Here is a 14,151-nt window from a genome sequence, read left to right as displayed (position 1 = left end):
CAAGCTTTACAATTTCAGATATTTCTCCCTCCCTCCCCCCTCCCCTAGACAGCAGGTAATCTGATATAGGTTATATCTATATATCTATATACATATACATATATATACACATATATTTATACACATAATAACATTAATCCTATTTCTGCATTAATCCTGTTACAAGAGAAAAAATCAGAGCAGTGATGCAAAATCTCAAAATAGAAAAAAAAAAAAACAACAGCACCCAAAACAAAAGAAATGATATGGTTCAATCAGCATCTATACTCCACAGTTCTTTTTTTTTTTCTTGGATTTGGAGATCCTCTTCTATCATGAGTTCCCTGGAACTCTTCTGTACCATTGCATTGGTGAGAAGAATATAGTCCATCACAGTAGGTCAACACTCAATGTTGATGATACTGTGTACAATGTTCTTCTGGTTCTGCTCATCTCACTCATCATCAGCTCATTTAAGACCCTCCAGGTTTCTCTGAACTCCTCCTGCTCATCATTCTTACAGCACAATAGTATTCCATTGTATTCATATACCACAACTTGTCCAAGCCATTCCCCAATTGATGGGCACCCCCCTCAAATTCCAATTCCTTCTGCTACCACGTAAAGAGCAGCATAAATATTTTTATACATGTGGGTCCCTTTCCTCCCTTTCCATGATTTCTTTGGGAAAAAGACCCAAAAGTGGTATTGCTGGGTCAAAGGGTATGCACAGCTTTATCGCCCTTTGGGCATAATTCCAATTGCTCTCTAGAATGGTTGGATCAGTTCACAGCTCCACCAACAATGCATTAGTGTTCCAATTTTCCCACAGCTTCTCCAACATTTATTATCTTCCTTTTTTGTCATTTAGCCATCTGATAGGGGTCAGGTGGTACCTCAGAGTTGTTTTAATTTGCATCTCTCTAATCATTAGAGATTTAGAGCATTTTTTCATATGGGAATAGATAGCTTTGGTTTCTTCATCAGAAAACTTGCCTGTTCATATCCTTTGACCATTTCTTCAATTGGGAAGACTTGGATTCTTATAAATTTGATTTAATTCCCTATATATTTTAGAGATGAGGCCTTTATCAGAAGTACTGGCCTCAAAAATTGTTTCCCAGCTTCTGCCTCCCTTCTAATTTGGATGCATTGCTTCTGTTTGTAACAAAAAATTTTTAATTTAATATAATCAAAATCATCCACTTTGCATTTTATAATATACTCTATCTCTTGTTTGGTCAAAAACTGTTTTCCTTTCCAAAGATCTGAAAGGTAGACTATTCCTTTCTCTCCTAATTTACCTATGGTATCACCTCTCATGTCTAAATCATATATCCATTTTGACCTTATTTTAGTATAAGGTGTAAGATGTTGGTCTATGCCTAATTTCTGCCATACTATCTTCCAGTTTTTCCCAGCAGTTTTTGTCAAATACCTGAGTTCCTATCCCAGAAGCGGAGTCTTTGGGTTTATCAAACACTACATTACTAGTGTCATTTACTACTGCATTCCCTGAGCCTAGCCTATTCCATTGATCTACCACTCTATTTTTTAGCGCAGTACCGGATAGTTTTGATGACTGGCCGCTTTATAGTAAAGCTCCAGGTTTGTACAGCTATCCCACCTTCCTGTGAATTTTTTTTCATTATTTCCCTGGATATTCTTGATTTTTGTTTTTCCAGATTAATTTTGTTATTATTTTTTAGCTGTATAAAATAATTTTAGGTAGTCTGATTGGTATGGCACTGAATAAGTAAATTAATTTAGCAGTATTGTCATTTTTACTATATTAGCTCTGCCTATCCATGAGCAATTGATATCTTTCCAATTATTTAGATCTGATTTGATTTGTGTGAAGAGTGTTTGGTAGTTGTGTTCATAGAGTTCCTGGGTTTGTCTTGGCAAGTAGACTCCCAAGTATTTTAATATTATCTACCGTTACTTTAAATGGAATTTCTCTATCTATCTCTTGCTGCTGGACTTTGTTGGTCATGTATAGAAATACTGATGATTTATGTGGATTTTTTTATATCCTGCTACTTTGCTAAAGTTGTTCATTGTTCAAGTAATTTTTGAGTTGATTTTCTAGATTCTTTAAATATACCATCATATCATCTGCAAAGAGTGATAGTTTGTTTCCTCCTTGCCTAGTCTAATTCCTTTAATTCCTTTCTCTCTCTGATTGCTAAAGCTAACATTTCTAGGACAATATTAAATAATAGGGGTGATAATGGACATCCCTATTTCACACCTGATCTTATTGGGAAGGCCTCTAATTTATCTCCATTGCATATAATACTTGCTGATGGCTTTAGGTAGATACTGTTTATTATTCTAAGGAAAGCTCCACCTATTCCTAAACTCTCTAGTGTTTTTATTAGGAATGGGTGTTGTACTTTGTCAAAAGCTTTCTCTGCATCTATTGATATAATCATATGATTTTGGTTGGTTTTCTTATTGATGTGGTTGATTATGTTAATAGTTTTCCTAATGTTGAACCAGCCCTGCATTCCTGGTATAAATCCCACCTGGTCATAGTGTATTATCCTGGTGATCACTTGTGTGAATCTCCTTGCTAATATCTTATTTAAGATTTTAGCATCAATATTCATTAGGGAAATTGGTCTATAATTTTCTTTCTCTGTTTTTGCTTTGCCTGGTTTTGGTATCACCACCATATTTGTGTCATAAAACGAATTTGGTAGAACTCCTTCTTCACCTATTTTCCAAATAATTTGTATAATATTGTAATTAATTGTTCTTTAAATGTTTGGTAAAATTCACTGTAAACCCATCTGGCCCTGGGATTTTTTCTTAGGGAGTTCATTAATGGCTTGTTAAATTTCTTTTTCTAATATGGGTTTATTTAAGGATTTTTATTTCTTCTGTTAACCTGGGCAGTTTGTATTTTTGTAAATATTCATCCATTTCATTTAGATTGTCAAATTTAATTGGCATACAGTTGGGCAAAATAATTCCTAATTACTGACTTAAATTTCCATTCATTCGTGGTAACATCACCCTTTTCATTTTTGATAGTGGTAATTTGTTTTCCTTCTTTCTTTTTTTAATCAAATTAATCAATATTTTATCTATTTTATTGGTTTTTTCATAAAACTAGCTCTTAGTTTTATTGTTTAATTCTATAGTTTTTTTGCTTTCAATCTTATTAATTTCTCCTTTGATTTTCAGGATCTCTAATTTAGTGTCTAATTGGGATTTCTAATTTGTTCTTTTTCTAGCTTTTAAGTTGCATGCCCAATTCATTAATCTCCTCTTTCTCTTTTTTATTCATGTAAGCATTTTAGTGGCTATAAATTTTCCCCTAAGCACTGCTTTGGCTGCATCCCATAGATTTTGGTGTGTTGTCTCATTATTGTCATTCTCTTGGATAAAGTTATTGATTGTTTCTATGATTTCTTGTTGGGGCCCATTCATTCTTTAGAATGAAATTATTTAGTTTCCAAAGTGATTTTCATTCTACTTTTCCCTGGCTCTTTCTTACATGTAATTTTATTGCATCATGATCTGAGAAGGATGCATTTACTATTCTCTGCCTTTCTACATTTGACTATGATGTTTTTGTGCCCTAATACATGGTCAATTTTTGAAAATGTGCCATGTACTGCTGAGAAAAGGTATATTCCTTTCTATCCCCATTCAATTTTCTCCAGACATCTATCATGGCTAACTTTTCTAGTACTCTATTCACCTCTTTCACTTCTTCTTATTTATTGTTTGGCTAGATTTATCTAATTCTGAGAAGGGGAGATTTAGATCCCCCACTAGTATAGTATTCCTGTCTATTTCCTCTTGTAACTCATTTAACTTCTCCTCTAAGAACTTGGATGCTATAACCACTGGCGCATACATATTTAATATTGATATTACTTCATTATCTATAGTACCTTTAAGTAAGATGTAATTTCCTTCCTTATCTTTTAATGAGATCTATTTTTGCCTGTGCTTTGTCTGAGATAAGGATTGCTACCCCTGCCTTTTTTACTTTAGCTGAGGCATAATATATTCTGCTCCAGCCTTTTACCTTTACTCTGTGTGTATCTCTCTGTTTCAAATGTGTTTCTTGTAAACAGCATATTGTAGGATTCTGGTTTTTAATCCACTCTGCAATTTGCTTCCATTTTATAGCAGAGTTCATCCCATTCACATTCACAGTTATTATTACTGACTGTCTATTCCCCTCCATTCTATTTACCCCCTTTGTACTTTTCCCCCTTCTTTCACCCTATTCCTCCTCACCGACATTTTACTTCTTACCCCTGCCTCCCCCAATCTGCCCTCCCTTTTTATTACCCCCCTCTCTTTTCTTTACCCTTTTCTCCCTTGCTTTTGTCCTCCCTTCTATCAGTCCCCCCCCCCTTTCCCTTTCCCTTTTGCTTCCCTAAAGAATGAGTTAAGTTTCCTTATCCCAATGAACGTATATGTTATTCCCTCTTTGAGTCAAATCTAATGAAAATAGGATTGAAACAATGTTCCCCCCTCCTTTCTTTCCCTCTATTGTAATAGTTTTTTTTTCCACCTCTTTGTATGATATAATTCATCCCATTCCACCTCCCCTTTCCTTTCCTCCCCATAGACTCCCTTTTTAACCCTTTAATTCTTTTGTATCATCACATCAAAGACAATTTATATTTATACCCTCTAAGTCCTTCTCTCTGCCCAAATACATTTTCAGTTCTTAAGAGTTATGAGTATTATTTTCCTGTGTAGGGATATAAACAATTTAAACTAATAGGGTAACCTTTTTTTCCCCCTCTGTTTACCTTTTTAAACTTCTCTTGAGTCTTGTATGTTGAGATCGAATTTTCTATTCAGTTCTGGTCTTTTCACCAGGAAAGATTGAAAGTCCCCAATGTCATTAAATGTCCATCTTTTCCCCTGAAACAAAATGCACATTTTTGCTGGGTAATAGATTCTCGGCTGCAATCCAATCTCCTTTGCCTTCCGGAATATCATATTCCAAGCCTTGTGGTCCTTTAATGTTGAAGCTGCCAGGTCCTGAGCAATCCTGACTGTGGCTCCATGATATTTAAATTGCTTCTTTCTGGCTACTTGGAGTATTTTCTCCTTCACCTGATAATTCTGGAATTTGGCTACAATATTCCTCGAAGTTTTCCTTTTGGGGTCTCTTTCAGGAGGTGATCGGTGGATTCTTTCAATGATGATTTTATCCTCTGATTCTATGATATCAGGGCAGTTCTCCTTAATAATTTCCTGGAATATGGTGTCATGGCTTTCAGGCAGTCCAACGATTCTCAAATTGTCTCTCCTCGATCTGTTTTCCAGATCAGTTGTCTTTCCAATGAGGTATTTCACATTTTCTTCTATTTTTTCATTTTTTTTATTCTGCTTTACTGATTCCTGGTGTCTCATGGATTCCTTATTTTCCAACTGTCCCACTTTAATTTTTAAGGCATTGTTTTCTTCAGTGAGATTATGCACCTTTTTTTTTTCCATTTGGCCAAGTGAATATTTTAAGGCAGTGTTTTCTTCAATGAGATTATGCACCTTTTTTTCCATTTGGCCAGATGAATTTTTTAAGGTATTATTTTCTTCAGTAAGATTATGCAGCTTTTTTTCCATTTGGCCAAATGAATTTTTTAAGGTTTTGTTTTCTTCAGTGAAATTATGTGCTTCCTTTTCCAAGCTGCTGATTCTTTTTTCATAGTTTTCTTGTTTTGATTTCATTTCTCTCCCCATTTTTTCTTCTACCTCTTGCAATTGATTTTTAAAATCCTTTTTGAGCTCTTCCAGGAAGGCTTTTTGTTCTTGAGACCAATTCACCTTCCCTTGTGAGGCTTCAGATGTAGGCAATTTGAGGCTATTGTCCTCATCTGAGTTTGTGTTGGTTTCTTCCCTATTGATACAGAAGCTCTCAATGGAGAGGGCTCTTTTTTGCTTCTTACTCATTATTGCAGCTTATTTATTTATTTTTTAAGTTGAGGTCTGCTCTGGGGGCACCAGGGTCCCTGTTTTGGGCTTCTTGTGCAGGGGTATATGTGCTGTGTGACCGGGTTTTTACTCTGAGGCCTTTATGGTGTGTGGAGATCCACCGCCCTGCACTTCCTGTCTGATTGTGCTCGGCCTGGCAGGCGCCGGACCCCAGAGTCTGATCCCACCTGACCCATTCATGGCCCTCTTGGCCAGTGCAGGTAGATTTTTCCACTGTCCTTCTTGGCCACCAGATTTTTGAACCAGGTTCCAGGGGCCTCAGTTGTTGGGCTGTGGCCCACAGCTCCTGCTGACTTGCCCCGACCCCCTCGGCTCTGGGCTGCTGCCCTGCGCTGGGCCTCCCTTTTGCCCGAGTCAGACCAACCTTTTCCTGAAGTCTTCTAAATTATTTCTGGTTGGAGGACTGTGTCTCTCTGTCTCTTTGCAGGTTCTGTAGTTTCAGAATCCATCCAGAGGCTTGATTTAATGTTCGTTTTGAGGGAACAGAAGGAGAGCTCAGGCAGCTTGCTGCTTCCTCTCCGCCATCTTGGCTCCCCACTCTAAATCTTCTTAAGCTAAGCCCTCAGGAATCATATTTTCCTTCCTCTATATGACTATATAGGTATAGATTTAGCTAATATAGATAAAGATGAAATAGATATAGATATTTCCTTTAGACAAATCATGATCTGTTCCATTAAACTGTGTGTGCCTTAACAGGCAGACCTTAAAGTGCTATGGAGATCTTTTCATATAATTATCACAGTTTTCCACCCCCAAATGCCTTCTGGCTTGTTAACATTCTTTCTTTCTTTCTTTCTTTCTTTCTTCTTCTTTCTTTCTTTCTTTCTTTCTTTCTTTCTTTCTTTCTTTCTTTCTTTCTTTCTTTTTGGTGAGGCAATTGGGGTTAAGTGACTTTCCCAGGGTCACACAGCTAGTGTTAAATGTCTGAGGCTGGATTTGAACTCAGGTACTCCTGACTCCAGGGCCGGTGCTCTATCCACTGTGCCACCTAGCTGCCCCAGTCAACATTCTTTCTAAATGATGGTGTCCAGTAGATATTGTATTGGACTAGATGTCCCCAGAGGCCTCTTTCTGCTCTTAATCTGTGATTCTATGTTCCTATACTGTGAACATGATACTCCTAATATTTTTCTGATCAGGTATAAGTCTAGTTTTCTTTTGGTCTCTATCTAATATCTTCTCTTACTGAGGCAACTTATTGCATCTCAGAGCAGATGCCAATGATGAACCATTGTCTAAGGTTCATCTTTGGGCAATTAGAAAGTCTACTGTAGGGTTCCCTGAAGTTAACATCCCTATACAATGTCCTATATCCTCACTGGGCTAGAAATGAGCCCAGTTATTGGCAGTCAAAGAATAAAGGATGACCTCAGAGGCTCATTTCAAATCCTATATGTTTATCATTATATCTCTGAACAGAGTTGGTCTAGCAACATGAGAAAATTTGCCCTGGCCTCATACAAGATGTTTTTATTGGATCCATATCCAGATTATCTACTTTCCTCAGGACCTCCCCACCCTTCCCTCAAATAATTCTCTATTTCTATTTCTATCTCTATCTCTATCTATCTCTGTCTCTGTCTCTATTTCTATCTCTCTATCTCTATGTCCATGTCCACATCCATGTCCATGTCCATATCCATATCCAAATCTATATCTATATCCATATCTACATGTATATATCTATTTCATCTTTGTCTGTATCAACTATATGTATACCTGTATATGAGGATGAGAGATGCTGAGGAAAGCATCTTCCCAAAGCATTGTTGGCACTGCCCACACTTGGGAGAATTGTCTCTTATTAATGGTATATTTAGAAAAAATATGAGAATATTCAATGCCTGGATCTCTGAAGTTTGTAGGAGTGACTGGGCGTGGGGGTGAAAAAATGTGTTCTGAATATGAGCATATCAGAAAGAGTGGATTCAAAGCATTTTTCTAGTAAAAAGAGCTAGTATGGGCAGCTAGGTGGTACAGTGGATAAATTGTCAAGTCTGCAGTCAGGAGGACTCATATCCCTGAATTCAAATCTGGCCTCAGACACTCACCAGCTGTATGACCCTTGGCATGTCACCCAACCTTGCGGGCCCCAGCCTTTTTATCTACAAAATAAACTGTAGGAGGAAATGGCAAATGGCTCCAGTATTTCTGCCATGAAAATCCCAAATGCTATCACAGAGTCAAACTGAACAACAAAATACCAATTGGAGTCATCAACAACATTGTCTTAGATATTGTTTAGCTCCAAAGCTGAATGGAGGAGGGGAGAAGAAACAACACTATCCAATTCTGATTAAAGGATACCAAGAAAATATTGGTCTGGATTATTCTGTATCCCAACTTCCACCATAGGAAGATATACTGAAATCTTGCAATATCTGGGGTGTCCACAAAGGGACCATGGCCAAGAAAATTCCTGAGTTATACACAAAGCAAGCAGGATGAAACATGCTCAATAAAACAGATTTCGGAAAATGGAAGAACCCAGGAAGGTCCCTAAGAAAAGATGAAACAAAGCTCCTTCCTTATGTCAGAAGTAAGGGACTAGTAGGAGAGAATATTGTTTACATTGTCAGATGCCATCATTGTGTCAGATGTTTCTGCTTTCCTTATTCGCAAGGAAGGATAAGTTTGGAGAGTAGCTTTTAAATAAAGGTGATAGAAAAACAAAAGTCATCAATAAAGCATTTTTAAAAGGCTCTTTGTTTGCCAAGTCAGCAATACTAAATGGGTATACATTTCTCTAAAATGTGAAAGTGCCTAATACACTTGTGATGTAATTATTTGTTTTACCTTTTCCTTCTGCTTCATTAAGCCAGATACCATATCTTATATAAACTTTGTGAGTTCCCAAGAAAATGCTCAATATACAATAGGCACTTAATACATATTTTTTGAAAAATTGATGAAAGTAAGAAACAAGTAAACTGAGAGGAGAGGAAAGGAAGAGACATGAGGTGAGGGAGATGGTGTCCTAGAACCATACTTTGATTTCTTTCCTAGTTTGCCCAGAGTTGACCCTGTGTAAAGAGAAAAGTAGGAGGATGTGGATGTCAGGTATCACAAGTGTTTCCATACAGTTAGAAGTGGAATGCAATTATTCAGTGAAAAGCTTGTTAAGTGTTCATTGTGATGATACTCTAAGTCACTTTGGAGATATACTGTGAGATATCTATGTGGCACAGCGAATAGAGTGTTGGGCCTAGGGTCAAGAATACTCATCTTCCTGAATTCAGATCTAACCTCAGACATTTGTTGTGTGACCCTGGGGAAGTAACTTAACCCTGATTGCCTAAGTTTTCTCATCTATAAAATGAACTGGAGAAGGAAATGGCAAACCACTCCAGTATCTTTGCCAAGAAAACCCTCAAAGGTGTCAAGAAGAGTCTGACACAATTGAATACAACTGAAAAACAGAGACTATGAGTGGAAAGAGCATTGGGGTTGGGATCTGAAAACAGAAGTATGAATCCCAGCTCATTCACTTCTTAACTGTGTTATTTTAAGTAAGTCACTTTATCATACAGAAATTCAGTTTTCTTGCCTGTACAAATATGAACAAGAATGCTTTGACTGTATTAACATATATATATATATATATATATATATATATATATATATATATATATATGTAAAATGGCACCTAAATTCTGGTCAACTTACTACTCACCACCTTACTACTATATAATATGATAATATTGTAAAAGTATTCTTGTTCATATTTGTACAAACAAGGAAACAGAATTTCTGTATGATAAAGTGATATCTATATATCTATATCTATCTATCTATCTATCTATAAAACCAAGTACCTACTTTAAGTATTTTGTAAATGTGAATTATTATTATTCTAAAAGAAAGAGTACATAATAAAACTGAATCAACTCTTCTTTCCCAGAGATCTTTACCATTAGACTTTTTTTTTTTAATTTTGTGTGTGTGTGTGTATGTGTGTGTGTGTGTGTGTGTGTGTGTGAAGCAATTGGGGTTAAGTGACTTGCCTAGGGTCACACAGCTAGTAATTGTTAAGTGTCTGAGCTTGGATTTGAACTCAGGCCCTTCTGAATCCAGGGCCAGTGCTCTATCCACTGTACCATCTAGCTGCCCCCACCATTAGACTTTTACAAATAGTCTTGGGGCATGGCCAATTGTATATTTTCATCCTCTCTACTTGATTACCTGATTAGTAAAGAAACTCGCTGTCTAGAATTATGCTTGGTCCTTTGGAAGAACCAAAACACCTAGTAGTCAATACCAACATCCTGGCATTCTGTGCTAACACATTATTAGAAATATCCTGAATCCACACATGGCATCCTGAAAACTCACCAGTGCTGAAACACTGACACCTCCTGCTGATACACCAAAGATGGTCACCAAGTTTGGGTCTCCTCCAAAGTTGCCAATGTTCTCCTGGATCCACTGGAGTGCAGCCACTTGGTCTAAGTAACCCCAGTTCCCTCGGGCATGTTCATCCCCAGTACTGCAAGGGAGAGAAGAAAGGAGTAAGATGGATAGTTAGAATGGAAGTGTAACAGTAGCAAGGAAAGAAATGGGAGAAAATATGATGCAGTGAAAAGATTGATTAATACAGGAGATACCAAGATTCAAATGTGTCCTGGAATACATAATTGGTGACCACAAATAAGTAAGTTACTTAATCATTCTCACCTAGATTTCTAATTTATAAAATGGAAATAACAACAGCTCTTAATACATATGATCATTCTTAGGCCCAAACCTTATAAGAAGTATAAAACATAACAATTAATTTAGGAACAAGTGATATTATGGGAAATATGGAATAATGCTAAATTTCCCACCTCCAGTGTCTGGTCAACATATGTTGTTGTTCAGTCATTTTTCAGTCATGTCTGACTCTTCATGACCCCATTTGGGATTTTCTTGGCAAAGATATTGGAGTTGTTTGCCATTCCTTCTCTAGCCTATTTTTACAGATAAAGAAACCAAGCCAAACAGAGTTAAGTGACTTGCCCAAGGTCACACAGTTAGTAAGTGCTAGGGACAGATTTGAACTCAAGAAGATGAGTCTTCCTGACTCCAGGCCAAGCACTCTAACCACTGTGGCACCTAAATTCTTTTCAACTTACTACTCACCACCTTACTACTATTTTCTCTTTTTGATATAATTTGATGAGGGTAGGGATCAGGTCTTCTATTTTTCTCCTTTTAACTTCATGGCCACACCAAGTCCTCAGGGAATTTGATCAGTATTGTTAATCCCCATTCATAATAGGCCCAGGGAGAAATCTCTATTTCTTTGGTGCCCATGTCCTTTCTTTCTCTATAGTTACCATGCTAGTGCTCATGCTCTTCTCCTGACTGGAATGTCTTTCTGTACTGTTTGCCTATCCAAATATTTCAATTCCCCTCCTATCTCCTCCAAGAAGTCTTACTTTGACCTAATCCTACTGTGATTGTTCCTTCCTCTGAACTCTAATAGATAAGAATCCTTAGCACCTATAATCTTCATTTGATACTTGGCATAAAATGTTTTACTAATAATACTCAACTAGCATTTTTGTGCTGGACAGAGGTAAACAAAAGAGGATCAATTCTTCCCCACCCCTAAAGATATGTATAGTAAAAGAAAGAGAGTTGCTGCACTGCTTCACTTAGCCTTGCATTTTGAACTAACTTCATTTCTGTGTCTCTTTTCCAATCATTCAGGATCTTGGGAATGATTGGGGCTTTATCCACCTAGCCTCTATGTAGCTTCTATGTCATTATTTTGGGTGGAGTTTCTGAAATATGACTTAAGATTTACAGCATCCCAATCAAGGAAGTAATAGAAGTTTTTTTTAATATGCTAATTTGCCCACATATTTTCTAGGATTATGGACTATAAATCTTCCCCAAGGGAAAAAAAGGTTAGTTGACTCCATGATCCAGAAATATCAAATCAATCTTAGGGTGAGAACTTTTTTCTGGATTTTGTTGGTTGCCTTGGCTAAGTGGGTTGGTTCATAGACTCAATATCTATGCAATTAAAGAGGATGAGCCTATACTTGTAAGAGCAAGGTTTGTTAATATGATAATAAGTAAGGCCAGAAAGTCTAGCAGATGACACTGAAAAGGTAAAGCCCAGCATCTTGCATCAAAGTAGAGCTCAACAACCACAAAAGAAGGTGGAAATATCTAGCAAAGAAAATATTATGCCCTGTAAAAAGTCTATGCTTGGGGTGGCTAGGTGGCGCAGTGGATAGAGCACCGGCCCTGGAGTCAGGAGTACCTGAGTTCAAATCCGGCCTCAGACACTTAATACTTACTAGCTGTGTGACCCTGGGCAAGTCACTTAACCCCAATTGCCTCACTAAAAAAAAAAAAGTCTATGCTTCACCCAGAAAAGACAATGTAGCATTGAGTAATGATTTGACATCCAGCCAAACAACAAACATTTTAAAGTACTTATGGTATATCAAGCACTTTGAATACAAGGAAAAGATCCATGTAATTCTTGTCCTCAAAGAGATTATATTTTGGTAAGGGAAATGGTACATACAGAAAAAATTAAGTATAAAATATGTACAAAGTAATTTAAAGTGATTTTAGAGGAATGAGTAGGCAAAAGCACCTGAGGGTTTAGAAAAGATTTCATATCAGAGGTGGTGCTTGAAATTAGATTTGAAGGAAAGTAGGGATTCTAAAAGATGTTAATGAGGAGATAGTATGTTCTAGGCATAGGTAAAAGCCTATAGAAAGACACAGTGATGGAAAAATGGAAGATTATGTGGGAAGAACATAAATTCTTCCTTTTTGTTATATGTGTATTTATGGGAAGGGGTGCACAGGTTTATGTGAAGTGGTAATGTCTTATTGCTCTTTTGGTTACTATGCTAGTTCATTAAATGCCTTTGCTATCTATGAAGTCTGTAGTCTACCTAACTAGTAAATAAAAACCTTTCAGTGGGGGATCATGAGCTATAGTCTTAAGGATATTCAGACCCAAAGAATAAGATAATTATCATTTATTTAGAACTGGAGTCAACCCCAGAGATCATGCAGTCCAACCCTCTCTTTTTGAAGCTGAGGGAACTGAGGAGCAAAAAGATGAACTGAATTGTCTAACGTTACACAGAAAGTAAGTGAGAACTAGGATATTAGAACATGACCTCTGACCCCAAATCCAATACATTTTCCATCATACCATCTGTTCCTACATTGAATGTGGAGTACAAAGTGGGTGGTACATCAACATACTGCATTTCAAAAAACAAACAAAAAACATGATTTCCAAAGATGTGGATACTTTCTCTGTCAAGATGTCCCTTTCTCTCTTCCCTAGACATACAAACACACACACACACACACACACACACACACACACACACTACATTTGATAAACTTGCCTGGTGACAAGCCTCTCTAAACAGATAGGCTAGCCTATAAACTATAGGTTTATTCAGTGTTAGGCCTGCACTTGAAGTCTTTCTACCCTTGTACAAACTGACAGAGATTTTATTTCAGCAGAATTCCAAGTATTTAAATATTATTAAATGTCTATGCAGTTTATTTGCCTCCTTTCTATCACCTTTCTAGTTCATCATCCACACATCTGCTTGAGTAAGCTTCCTCATGCACGCTTAGCCTTGTGTTACTCCATTACTAAACAAAAACAAAAAACAAAACAAAACACCTTTGGTGTCTCTCTTTATTCCAGAAAATAAATTCCTGACCAGGGCACTAGGGGCTCCTTACTAAGTCTCTCTAAGTCTACTAAGGGTCTCTTAGTGTAAACTGGCTCAGCTTACGTCCCCCTAGCCTTTTATCAAACCAATCCTCTTCACATTACTTTTAATCCTCTTCACATTACTTTTATATTGTAACCAGACTTAGTTGTACTATTTTCTCACCCTGACTTTTGTCTCCAAGACTTTGCTGACATATCTCCATGTCTGGAATAGACTATTTGCCCCATTTACTCTATCAAAATCCTTCTTTCCCTCAAGGACCAACTCAGATGCTACCTCCTCCATAAGTCACTCCCTAATCCTGTTCCCTCTCAGGTGAGAATGATCTCTCCTCCATTTTCTCATAGCACAATTACCTGCACCTCCCCATGGCATTAATCTCCCTCTCCTTTACATCCTTTATTGCGTATTTGGTATCCCCCCCATTAGACTATAAGTTCTTTGGCAGCAAGATGGGTATAAAACATTTCTTTGTATT

The 14,151-nt window shown here is 37.1% G+C and overlaps 1 pseudogene; it reads right to left on the bottom strand.

Moving 5' to 3' along the window:
• The window catches only part of LOC122741131, a 65,633-nt pseudogene that overhangs the window by 33,606 nt on the left and 17,876 nt on the right, over nt 1-14,151 (bottom strand).

Source organism: Dromiciops gliroides, chromosome 2, assembly GCF_019393635.1.
Source record: "Dromiciops gliroides isolate mDroGli1 chromosome 2, mDroGli1.pri, whole genome shotgun sequence".
Classification (NCBI taxonomy): domain Eukaryota; kingdom Metazoa; phylum Chordata; class Mammalia; order Microbiotheria; family Microbiotheriidae; genus Dromiciops; species Dromiciops gliroides.
This window is presented reverse-complemented; position numbering and strand designations above follow the sequence as displayed.